Source organism: Neopsephotus bourkii, unplaced genomic scaffold (assembly GCF_033783945.1).
Source record: "Neopsephotus bourkii isolate Nb327-2 ecotype Australia unplaced genomic scaffold, CSIRO-AGI_Nbou_v1 NB_1572, whole genome shotgun sequence".
Lineage (NCBI taxonomy): Eukaryota > Metazoa > Chordata > Aves > Psittaciformes > Psittacidae > Neopsephotus > Neopsephotus bourkii.
Genome location: NW_026902048.1, coordinates 4,805,992 through 4,815,329, shown reverse-complemented (window position 1 = coordinate 4,815,329; position 9,338 = coordinate 4,805,992).

Below are 9,338 nucleotides of genomic sequence, written 5' to 3'. Positions count from 1 at the left end.
TTAAGGAACTTCAAAGCAGCCTCTCCTGACCCTCCCAATTCCGCTTTAAACCATAGCAGTGGTCATTAAAGTTATTTTTCCCTGTCAAAGAAGTTTTGCCAGTTTGTCATCTTTAGCTTTTATTAATTGATCTCGTGCAGCTGGTAGTTTAAAATGTTTAGAAGAATTAATCTGTACTTACTTATTCTTTGTTAAATCCACTGCATTTTCCATGATATTTTTGTTGCATGTAAAGTCAGCAAAGGAAAGGGCCTCTGCTTCTGTATGCAGCCAGCTAGATTCATAAGAGTGTTCTCCAACCTTTTTGAACTGATTTCCAGAAACTATCAATCATGCCTGTTGAGTCTCTCACTACCTGAGCATGTCGACTGGTGCCATATAAAATTTGGAGTACAGATCAAGCATACACTCTTGATGTGCCCTCTCTCTAATAAGAGTTGGCTACTGTGGCAGAGTTGAATGAGAATTCAATTGTGATAGAAGTTAATTGGATTTATTTTTATCGCTGTGGTGCTGGGAAGCAGATGAACCTTTGAGTTTACATTGGCTCCCAGGCTATGTCAACTTGTCCTCAATGGTCTCACTGCCTTTCCCAGTCTTTCCCTAGACCTTTTTGCCTACAGTGTGACTGCGTGTATATCAATAAGTAGTGAAACAATTTAAGAGCTAGGAGGGCAGCAGTTGATGCTGTGGGCCTGATTTCTAGGCTATGGATATCTGGGGGTGGATTTGCTTTTGACTTTCTCTACTATGGGCCCATAAAATGAATTTCCTTTAACAGTTTGGGTGCAAGGTTTGTTATTTTTATCTGACCATGTGTAACATGCACTGCAGTGCAGACTGTGGGGGTGATTGGGAGATAAAGGCACATTTCTAATCCAAACACACACAAATATAGACACAGCCTACATTTCCCTCTTCGCAGCTCCCTTGTGAGGAAGGAGAGCTGGCTCAGAGAAATGATGCTCCCTAAATCAGAAAGACTGGTGTAAACAACAGGAGAAATGGAGAATAGAGACTTTCCCCCCATTTTAAGACATTTAAGAGGAGGCAAAACGTTCTTTGTATCAACTCATAATTTCAAATGGTTATCACATAATTTCTGTAGGAGGTTCTGGATGTTGCCTATCTGGTTTAATTTGGATCGAGAGGTCACTTGGCTTGTTCTTGTTCCCTGACTAAATGGACTTGATGTTTAGATTCATATTTCTTGAACTGATATTCTTCTTATGAATCTAAGACAGCTTTCCACAAACACTCCTAAATAATTGATACAAGTTGGCTATTTCCCTGGGAAAATGTATGTCTTAAAATATTTGCAAACCCCAAATTTGTATTAGGATTTAAATTTGAATTGGCATTTCCCTGCACAATGTTTGTCCATCTCCATTGTGTTTATATGCAGAGGTTATGTTTTTGGCAAGTTGACATTTCATATTTTTTCTCTAGTTCATTCTCCAGAAGGAACAAAAATTGGCTCAGATAGCAAATTCAAATGGAGTTTTTCCAGGTGCCTATACTACAGGTTCCCATTCACCATCTGAAAACTGAGCTATGGTCCTTATACTATCGCTAAGCACCCATGATAACAAAACTAGTAAACATTTTTCGGGGAGTTAGACTCATCAATCCCAGGTTATCTCTACCTGGAGTTCAGAAGCAGGGATAAGGAGAGCCAAGAGACACCCTACAATGTATTTGTGCCAAAGGAATGGGGAAAATGTACCAATGTCTCTTCTAGCCTTCTAAGGGAATGTTAGAAGAAAATCACTTTTTAAACTAAACCAAACAGGACAAATCAATAGAAAGAAAACAGTGACTCTAAAACAAGGGAGTAGCAAACTAGCTTCAGAACCATTTAAAATCGGATTTCCCCTTGGCACAAAGTAATCCTACTGTGCCACACTCCCTTACTTAAAACTGTAGGGAGGGAAAAGAAAAAACAAGGTGGGGGGGATAAAAAGACAAGGAAAAGCCTTTTAGGTCAGCCAGTCCATCCCTTGCTGATCCAGGCATGCTGCTGACTATTTTCACATCCATGAGTGCTTTGTCCAGGCTACTTTAACTCCATTGCTAGGGCTCCCATTCACTCTCAGGAGAGATCATTCCATTTATTTGTTATGAGTTGGCTGTATGGATTTTTTAAGTTTTATTTTCATTGACAAACCAAGCAATAAATATTGGGTTGCCAGGCCCAAACTTCTCCACAGTAGAGATTGGGTTTTTTTCATCTGAGAACGGGAAAAAGCTTTCAGTGTAGAATCATCTCCCCCTTCCTGCTCACCATCACGAAACTCTGACTACAGAAGCATCTCATTCATCCCCTGAACTGTAATCCCTAGAGAACTCAGAAATACTCCATAACCTGAAAACACTCTTTCTTTTGAAGGATAAGAAATAATGGACTGTTTCCACAGTAGGGAAAATGCAAGGTTTTGTCTTGAATTAGTGTTAGCTTTTACCAGGACACGGGGTTTTATATGTATTTCTGAACTAGACATGTGTTATGATCGTGTGTGTGTTCTCTGCCGCGTTGTCTCTATTACTAAGCAGAGTCTGTTTGTCTGGGGGTCCACCTTCCCGTATCAGACAATTCTGAGCCTGATTCTGATTCGTTTTGCACCACTGCTCTAAATCAGACAGTTGCTATCAGCAGGATGATTGATGCCAGCCTGAAGCAAAGGTGGGTGAGACTGACCTCATGCACTTTGCATTTCAAGGAGGAATCAAATTTTGCTTCCCAACTTTCACCTTTGGTTATAGGCGAGCAGTATCTAGCTTTGCAAAGGGAAGCAGTTGGAGGAAGACTATTCAGTTATATTGTGTTTTGACTGTGAATTTTCAGGCTGCTGTGCTAGGCATCCAGCTTTTTGTACCAACAGCAGTGCTAATATGATGTATTAAATGTCACACCAGCATCGCTGGGTATGCATATCTCTCCTGTTGTACTGCCTGTTTATGCTTATTCAGCTCGTTGAATAATTTAACACATTTCATACTCCAAATTACCCACAACAGTTTGACGGGGCTGCTGGCAGTTTACTTGAAACACTCTGTTAGGTCAAAGTAGGGCCCAAGCATCTGCTAAATGGAAGGACATCTAATATTTAGCAAAGCATAATTAGATGTATTCCTGCACACTTTTCCTTAAAAAAAAAAAGGTAACTCCATGTTAATCCCAGTGATACCATAGAATTAAAGGGCTGTACTTGACACTGCTGTCTGTAGCCCTACATCACAAAGGATTTGGCTGAAGAAGAATTGTGGAGGCCAATAGTTGCTGAGGACAGATAAAACTAAGCAAGCTAGCAAAGCTGTATCAGCATGTCATTCATGCAGTTGGAGAGCAGAGGTACTGATTGCCTTGGTACAGTTAGGCTGGAATTAGGGATTTGGGAAACTTCACTGACAGAAGTACAACATTTTTCTGGTTGAACAACCAACCTGGAAGCTAAAGCTAAAGGACCTTAAATTGCCAGCTGACTTTGAGAAGGGAAGAAAGCCTTCATGCTTCTCTCTGTGTTCTAGAGAGGATGTTAACATTTTGAGGCAGGAACTTTTAACTTCACCAAGGGAAGGAAAGTCCCAGTCTGTGTGTGTCTGTCTGAACACCAAGCTGGCCACATGCAGCCAAACTTGATGCTGCATTGGGCCAGCACCTACCTCCTGACTTGACTGGAGATGAGATGCAGCTGTTGGATATCTCATTGAGCACATGGACTGAGCACACAGTGGTCTATACTCATCCATCCCCTGCACTGCTGGAATCAGAGTCATAGGGAGTGCCTGTCTCAGACTCACACCACAAATTTGCAGGCTGCATCTTTCCCTACCATTAATTAGCTCAGGCCCTTACCCTGAGAACATTTATGCTGTGTGGGTGTAGAAGAGAAGTAGAAATGAAGAAAATGGGGCATGGTCCTTGGCTGGACAGCTGGGTCTGGGCATCCTGCTTAGGATTAATGCGAGTGCTGGTCCATAAAGTGCTGTTGTTTGGGTTAAATAAGGAAGAAGACACAGAGCTAGGGCGAAGTACCTGATGTTTTATATATGTGCCTAGCTGGTATGGGGTGCTGTTTAGCCACTAGTATCGTCACCTCTTTGTCTTTTTATTGTAAGGAAGATGCAAAATGAGCATTACTTTCACGATGGTACCTATTTGCCCCCCACCTCAGTGGGGCAAGGTTGTGTGATAGTCTACATTGGACCATTCACACCTGAGACAGAAGTGGCCCAGCAATAAATCAGTGGACTTGGCATGGTGCTGCTCAAAACAATTTTGGGGTGTAGCTGGCAGAAGGTTTGAAATTGCTGACTGTGGGGTGGATGTGGCTCCAAGCCACTAGTGATGCAGCAGGCTGGGGCTGGGAGGAGGACTGATCTCCCCTAGGGCCACCCAACTCTCCATCAGCATCTCTCCACACTCTTCCACTCAGGCAGAAACCAGAGAAGGGGCAGGGCAGCAAAAAGGTGAGTGTTTTCAATTAAGACTTGGAAATCTCAGCCCTCACAGTGCATCCGGGAGGAATCTCTCCCCAGTCCTGCTGCTTGCCCAGGGCCTTGCAAAGGGTACAGTCAGAGGAGATAGTTGCACAGTGACAGCAGGGCTCTGATTGAGTGAACCTCCCAGGTCCAAAGCACCACGCTGCTCTGGAGGATATGCTGAAAATCTTTCTCAGGGATTTGCACATCCTTACAACAACTGGGGGTCTGTAATGAAATGTTTGCTTATCATCCATTTAACCCGCTTCGAAGCGGTCTGAGCCTGCGTTGTAACCTCAGGTCAAAACTATTTTGGATAGCTGAAACTCATGATAAACACATGCTTTTGAAGGTTAGAAAGCCATCAGAGGGAGACATCAGATTCGCATCTTTATTATTAGAAGGGGAGAAAATCCAGGAGTGTTCAGCGCAGCAAGTTTTGTATAAAACATGAAAAGCAGATGGGGGGAGGTGGCAGAAGGAAGGAGGAATCTTTTTTGATGGCAAACAACATTGCTTCTGCAGCAAATCCTTTTTCCTTGTAATTTAAGATGGTGCTTGAAATAAGGAGCCAGCTGCACCCGGGGGGAGCAGAGGGCAGCCTGTCCTTTTGGGTGCTTGATTGGCTCTTTCGTGTATACCTGATAATTACTAGGGAGCTGGTAGGAATCCAGTTGTGCTACTTGAACGTGCGTTGAGCAGCATCGTATTCACAGCAGCCCTGTTTGCTCTGAGATCTCCGAGAGAGGGAGAGAAGCTTGTCACACAGCACAAGTCTTTATGAATAGCAAGTTGTGGCCTTACCTAAACTTCAGTATAAGTGGACCTTTTAAAGGGCTATGCCTACCTTTGGGTTTTCAGCTTATTAAACAAGCTAGATGAAGGCATTTCACTTAGAAAATATGCCTTTATTTCTCAACTTCATATAGAAATCCTGCTTCACCCTCTCTGATATGGGGGGACTCCAAGAGCATAATCTTGAGTGCAGTCTCACGGACGTGGCTTTTAACAACATCATCAGAGTCTGGGGCTGATGTGAGATGAGGGGAGATGGAGAACATGGGGAATCTCTTCACACGTGCCTGCTCTGAACTACAGCTCAGAGCCACAGCCACCTGCTTGAGTATTGCACAGGGAAACCAGAAACACTTTCATTACTGTTTAAAACAAATCTTGATAGATGTGTGCATATGTGCCTGTATAGATACACACACACAAAAGCCATAGTCTCATTCCATAAAATCACAATCCTGTACATTTAAGTCACCTGTCCCTGACCAGTTTTCTATATAAAGAGCAGAGCTCCATGCTGAAGCTTTTCCCTTTGTCCCCAGTATCAGCCATATTATGCCCAACCCAACAAACTTTGCACCCTTGCAGAACTTCTGCCTCAGTCCAATAATTCACAGGTTTACTGCCTCAACAGCCAGCTACAGGTGTGACAGCAAAGCGTCAGCAAAGAATTCCTTCATTGGGAGAACTCCACATTTCCTCTCTTCCCAGGACCTCCATGATAAACGAGCTCAGTTTCCAAGTGAAAAGATGCTGGTTTTTTGCCTTTTCCCCTAATGGTCAGAGATTGCAAACTCCCTCTGGGATCTGTGCGTTCAGCTTTGTTCTTTCTCCCTCCCCTGCTGTCGCCAGTAATTAAAACTGAGCGAAGAAACCGAACATGCTATTTTTTGAATAGATATTTGAAATTTAAAGTGGAAAAAAAAAAAAAAAGTTGTGAAACTTGTCAGATCAATGATTTGACACATATTATTTAGCTGGCTCTAAATATTCTGGAGTGAGAACTTAGTTAACAACTTGTTAACAAAGCATAATTCGGAATAAAACCCAGCTCTCTCTTTGCTAGCTGCATTTGCAATATGGAGTTGGTTCTAATAACTCTGTCTCTTATATACTGTAGTGGTCCTTTCTACTGCAGTTTCTAAGAATTTTTGCCACTATAATGCACAGAACTAGAATGGAAACTAAACACAAAGGCAACATCCCCCAAAGTCTGGTGCTCAGGGTAGTGCTGACTTGTTGAGTCACATGCAGGACGTTGGTGTTTGGGAATTCTGGCCTGAGTTTCCCAAATTCTTAAAAAATGGGCTCATCCCATGACGTATTGAAGAGCAATTTCTCTGAGGAGTCAAAAACAAAAGAAAAAAGAAAACTGAAATTGTGGTTATTGCCATTTCTTTTTGTCGTGCCTGCGTTGTAGTCTGCTATCTCTGGCCAGATTGATGCTTCTCACAGTATTTGGGTTTCTTCTAAAGACTACTTTTTAATGAAAGGTCAATGGGCCCTTCATTAAAAGTGCATCCCTTACACCCTTACACCTGCAAACAGTGGATTTTTGCACATGAAATGGAAGGGCAAGCACATCCTGCTACTAATTTTGACTCTGTAGAGTGATGTAGCATATAATCTCTATTCTTTTCCTGTGATTTGTTAGTGACTGTTGCTAGGTAATGCCTTTTCCAGTAAGCATCAGTGAGCTAATGTGAGGGCTTCAAGAATGTTTTATTATATAATTAAGCCCTTGGTGGTGATGACTTCTGCTTTACTAAAGTCTCATATCTTTTTCACGTAAGCAAAAAAGTTGTTATGGCATTACACATGGGGGTACAAAAAACACCTCCGAAGCCAATGTAATTTCTTGTTAACATTACTGCATTCTGCTTTCTTTTATTATTACACACAGCTATGAGCCACCTGTCACAGTGGCATCTAGCTAGACTGTATGTTCTTTAGATGGATAACATGACAAATACATGGAATATGTGGCCCACTGGAAGTATCGCTAGATCCTAGATATCTCTCTGGACTCCATACTCCATTAAACAAATGTGGTCCCTTTGTTCTGACATCTGGACACTTAGTCTAACTGTGACCTTTGCTTCCCAGGGACAGGACTGAGATACAAAAGAGCTACTTCAAGAGAATGTGACCGGCTAGACTGAAGGTGAGAGTGGAGATTTTCTCCATTATCGTCAGACACATGAGCCTCAAGGGTAAGAGGAAGAAAGGGGTGGAAGACATGCAAGTGGGAAGATGTAAACACAAAATAAAAACAAAGTATAATGTTAAGAGTTTGTATTTTGTCAGGTTTCACACTAAATTTCAAGATCAGTAACTTAACATTAGAGGGAGCATACTTGGACATCACAGTATTCAGGACTGCGATGCATAAAGTAACCCTGATGTAAATTTGCTTAGCATCAAGGACGCCTAGCAAATAACAAGAAAGAAACCCTTTACAAGGCAGCTTTGATTGGCCCTGGCACTGTGTGTGAAAGTCTAACTTAGTTCTAAGACTGTCAGGGTAAGTGAAAGAAGAGCCTTTGTAATTTTTGTCTTACAATTATGTCACTCAGTCCCGTAGCCTTCATTCTCCCTGTGTAATTTGTAAGAGACGACAAGTCATTCAAAGTACCTCTGTTTACAGAGTCTCAGTAATAGAACACCACGGTCAGGCAGATTCCATGAACTGCAGACCCTGTGTTGACAGATGGGGTTTGTGACTGATTGTTTGATGGGCACTGTGGGTGAGGCTATAGGGGAATAGTGGGAGAAGAACAGGGCACTGGGGTTTTTGAGCTCCAAGGTCATGTTGGTTACCAGTGAGAACAGCTTCCAGTTCTTTCTCTGTTGCATTATCTTGGAACTGGTGATGAAGTTTTAATTGGAGAAGGGCAAGGAGGATCCTGCTCTCATCCTACACAGCTACATGGATGCTGCTGCTACCAGCAGCTTGGGGCAGGATTTCAGAAGCTGTTTGCTTTCCACCAGGCACAAGCCAGCAGAAAGGGAAGAGGAATAAGGTGGGCATTGCTGAGGAGTATCTCCTGTAGATAATGTAGATCTGGTGAGAAGAGCCAAAATGATATGTCTGAAGATAGAAACGCCTTGCACAGAATGGATGTGGCATAGACAGTAGTACAAGTTCCCCTATGCACTGTTATTACAGCTAACCCAATTCAGCCTATTTCTATGGTTTGGTAAGCTTTAGGACTCTCTGCTGGAGCCATATACTATGAAGCTGGTGATTAAATGCAATGCATTTCCATTCTGTAACAAAAACAACAACAACAACAAAACCCAACCCACAAGAAAACAAAGCAAAACCTCCATGCTCCATTACATCAAAGCTACTCTAGCAATTAGCTAATACCAGTTATCTTCTTGCTATGCAGACTTCCCAATACTGCAAAGCATAGTTTTGATATTGGAATGCTAACAATTATTTATTAGGTGCCTCAAAGCATTCAGGATCACAGTTATAGGATCCCTTGTATTTGTGGGCTGTAAAAACAAAGAACAAAAGAAGAGTCCCCAACTAACACACTCACAAAGTAACTCCAAGGCAATTGGCAACAGATGAATACTGACAGAGGTAAAGTAGTATGCTGGGAATGATTATAGAAGAACTGTCAGCGTGAAAGGCAGTGTTCATGAAATACCTTTAATCTAGCCACCGGTGATTATTCTTTTTCTGGGCAATCAACTCTATCCTCCCCCCACCCCTCCCCCCCCCCAGTATCTTACAGGATGTAGCAAGAATGCATTCAAAGGTGCTGTGCTCTTGCAGGAGACCAGCCTCCCTTCTTGTCTCCATCAGGTGAGAGACAGAGATTTTCAAACCTGTTAAAAGTCAGACTGAAGCAAGGGATAGATCCCCAGGATCCTGGCCCCGGGTTTCTCACCCTGAAGCAGAAGACAACGCTGTCATTCAGAACAGCAAGTTCCCATTCACAGTTATTTGTCATGTTAATTACTAAAGACAAAATTCTCCTTCATCTTAATCCTGCGGGTCAAAGCAGAGAAGTTTAGCACTTCAGAACATCAAACTTTGCTTTCATCTG